This window comes from Anabrus simplex, chromosome 1 (genome assembly GCF_040414725.1).
Source record: "Anabrus simplex isolate iqAnaSimp1 chromosome 1, ASM4041472v1, whole genome shotgun sequence".
NCBI lineage: Eukaryota > Metazoa > Arthropoda > Insecta > Orthoptera > Tettigoniidae > Anabrus > Anabrus simplex.
Window position 1 is genome coordinate 378,762,125 of NC_090265.1, and position 4,413 is coordinate 378,766,537.

Consider the following 4,413-nt stretch of genomic DNA (forward strand, 5'->3'; position numbering starts at 1 on the left):
TAGGCTTACTTGCTCATAGTTGTAAAGATATGGAGATTAAGCTTAAAGACCTGAAAACTGAGGCACGGGGAGTTGGATTGCGAATTAAAATTATGAAGACGGGACCCTCCGTGGCTCAAACGGCAGCGCGTCGGCTTCTCACCGCTGGATACCGTGGTTCAAATCCCGGTCCCTCCATGTGAGATTTGTGCTGGACAAAGCGGAGGCGGGACAGGTTTTTCTTCGGGTACTCCGGTTTTCTCTGTCATCTTTTATTCCAGCAACACTCTCCATTATCATTTCATAGCATTTAACAGTCATTAATATCACCTTGGGAGTGGCGACCCCATTGTAATAACAGCCTATATCTGGTTCATTCATTCCATCCCTGACCCGGTCAATGACTGGAAAGCAGGTTGAAAGTTTTCATTTTCATTATGAAGATGAAGGAAATGCGATTGAGAAACCGAAATAACACTCCGTTGCAATTGGATGGGCATTTTATAGAGAGAGTGAATAGCTTTTACTACCTAGGAAGCATTGTAACCGCGAACGGAGGGGCAGATGAAGATGTGACCAGCGGTTTGAACAAAGCTAAGTGTGCGTTCGCAACACTGTCCGAGATAGAGGTCTAAAGAACTCAGTATGAGACCAAAACTCCGGATCTTCAATAGCAATGTTAAGTCTGTGCTGCTTTATGCGTGTCACACCTGGAAAGTGACCAAATCTCTGACACGGAAGATTCAGGCATTTGTGAACAAATATCTTAGAAACATGTTAGGGATATACTGGCCAGAAGTGGTGTCAAATGAGGACCTGTGGAAGAGAACGCGCCAATTACCGATTGAACAGGAGTTTAAGAAAATAAAGTGGCAGAGGATTAAGCCATACACTGCGTAGACCTGATGACAGCATAGCAAAACAAGCTCTCGAGTGGAATCCCCAGGGGCAGAGGAGGAAAGGAAGACCTAAGATGACATGGAGGATGTCAGTAGAGACAGAGAGTGAGCAGCTTGAGTATACATGGGGAAAGCAGAAACATATGGCACATCACAGAACCAGATGGCAAAAAACTTCTCGGCTCTATGCTCCACGACAGGAGAAGGTATTAAGTCATAATATAACTTCGAGAGGGCTCCCTACAAAACACGCGAGCAAATTTAATCTCCCATATTATATGTATCTTTGTTCTACTTGTAATGCTTTTTGTAATTAAAGCCATTTAGCTGGTGCTTGGCCTATAATGTTTCACCTGTGTCCAGAAACTGTGTTAAGTGAGAACGCTCATTCGCTGTTGCAGCTGGTGGACTATTAGGGTCATGTTCTGCTTTAGATCAAATATTCACTACATCCCTTGTCTCTGCTTACGTATTCGGTGTCACAGACACAGAGAACATGTTTATTAATTTTGAGATATGATACCATGGAATATTCGTATGAAATCCTGATACACGTATTTCCACCTACGTGTTTCATTTCATTTATTTGATATACAGTCAATGACTGGTTCAAAAATAAACGTCATTGTTTATTGGAGAGTTCTTGAATTTCATGTTTCATGTTTGGAGGAATACATAATAATAATAATAATAATAATAATAATAATAATAATAATAATAATAATAATAATAATAATAATAATATCCGACCCATTGGCTGATGGTCAGCGTTGAGGTCTTCGGTTCAGACGTACCCGGGTTCGATTCCCGGCCGGGTCGGGGATTGTAATCGCGTCTGATGAATTCTTCTGACCCCAGGACTAACTATTTGTGTTTGACTCAACACTTTCCTATTCGCATTCGGACAACACACAACCAACCATCACAGAAACACGTAATACTAATTACATCCCTTCATATATAGTTGGCGTCAGGAAGGGCATCCATCCATAAAACAGGGCCAAATCCAAATGTGCGACACAGTTCGCACCCGCGACTCCACAGAAGAGGGAAAGTGGTATAGGCCTAATAATAATAATAATAATAATAATAATAATAATAAAAACGGCAATGGCATGGTACGTTAATGTCAAGAAACTGGGCCTACAAGCAGAGGATGCACAAGACCGAAATCTTTTCAGAGCAGCCATCAAGACTTTTGGGACTTTCCGGGACGAAAAACGGGCAACTGGTGCTAAATGGACAGAAGACCGTCGTGCTAAACACAGTGAGCTAATAAAGACGATGTGGATCAAGCGAAAAATGAACAAATGCAAGAATGTAAAGTGAGGCTTATTGTGGTCCCTAGCTGGCCGATTAGCGAAGTTGAATAATAATAATAATAAGAAGAAGAAGACGAAGAAGAAGGAGAAGAAGAAGAAGAACGTCATTTCTTTAACACCCCTTCAATTGCTAAATATATTTAAGGTACGGGGGAATATAGGAACGACGTCTCACTGCAGATGTTTAACGTGACGTAAGTCGACGTTGTGCTTATAAACACCCTTAAATGCAAACGATCTCAGGTGGAATCTTTTTTTTTTGCTAGGGGCTTTACGTCGCACCGACACAGATAGGTCTTATGGCGACGATGGGATAGGAAAGGCCTAGGAGTTGGAAGGAAGCGGCCGTGGCCTAAATAAAGGTACAGCCCCAGCATTTGCCTGGTGTGAAAATGGGAAACCAAGAAAACCATTTTCAGGGCTGCCGATAGCGGGATTCGAACCTGCTATCTCCCGGATGCAAGCTCACAGCCGCGCACCTCTACACGCACGGCCAACTCACCCGATTAGCTGGAATCGAACTCGCTATCTTTGGAATATAAATATAACGACTAACTGATTACACTAGTGAGGTAGGCAATAAATTTTCGGTTTATTATATACGATTAATAATCTATATAAATCGTAACGACCCTGTGTCTGTACACTGACTATTTTGGCGAAATTTTCATACAGCTATCCGTTTAAAGGGCAATAATGACCATCTGCATATTTTTTGGCTTATATTCCTGAAAGTCCTAATTTTGACCACCCTCCCCAAAAACCGAGAATGCGGCACAATCCGCCAAACAGGCCAGAAAATTGAAATTTGGCAAAATTATACGCTTTAGTTTGTAACCGACGGCAAACTTCCAGATCTTTAAATTTTTAACTTTTATCCCCGATGAATAACGAAACATCGAGGCAATTCTAATGATGGTGCAGACCTTCGTTTTGAGGTATTTCCTGGCTAAACGGTAAGTTCGTTCACAAAATGGATGGCACAATCTCCGTTCAATTTGGAGTGATCTACAACTTTGGTCCTATGACTTTTCATCGTATTACTCTCCCTTATACGTTAGATTTGGCTGTATTTCTCGATTGTACGTAAATTTTGTGACTTTTACATTGGTTGACACACTTATAAGAAATATATTGTCATGAAATTTGGTACGCACATTGATACAACCAATGGCCATATGGAAACCAAATTTCATGATTCTTGCTAATACATAAGTATGCAAAAATAATGTTAAGTGTTAAAAAGTACCAAAATTTCACACTACTCGAATTTTAGAACTCAATATAACCCATAAATATTAGAGATACGATAAATTGTTTCAGGACAAAATATCTAGAACGATAAATGGGGCGTGTGAGGCGAATGGAGGAAGGTTGGTTACCTCTAGAATAATGGACTCGGCCATGGAGGATAAGAGAAGTAGAGAGAGACTAAGGGGGGTTAGACTCAGTTTATAATGATTTTATGATAAGAGGTATGGAACTAAACGAGGCCATATAACTAGTTACAAGTAGAGGATTTTGGCTATGTTTCGTAAATTCGCAGAGACTTGCAGACTGAACGTTTAAAGGCATAACAGTATATTTTGAGGATGAATGTATGTATTAATCCATGAATAATAATGTTAGGTCATCAGCTCAGAGGCTGGTTGGATCCTCAAATAGCACCACCAAAGTTTATGCTGTTATAAGGAAACCGCAATAACCAATGGCAGCACAAAAATGAGGCGTACTAGGCAAGACGAGGAGTGAGATAGTTTGCCATTGCTTTCCTCACTGGGTTAGAAAGTGCTATTGCAGCACGACGGACCCTATGAGCAACACCTTTCATAACACTCAGATGCACTAGTCATGCTCTGAATGTCATTACTCAGCACCACCCATACCCCAGCAGCTTGCATATTGTCACAGCCATGGATGAGACTGGAACTTCGTTGGAAGAAGGAGAAGAAGAAGAAGAAGAAGAAGAAGAAGAAGAAGAAGAAGAAAGAGGAGGAGGAGAGTTAAAAGAAGAAGAAGTTGGCCAGCTCTAGCATTCAAACCCGATCATGATCATCATCACTGTGAGAACACTGTAACATTAAAAACGCAGAACAATTTCAACGGTGGTTTTTTTTCCTGAAGTGGGAAAGAAATTGGGACGCTGGGTCATATATGCATATGTCGTTTCTTGTGTCTTAACAACACAATACAAAGCCAAGAGGGTAGTCGTG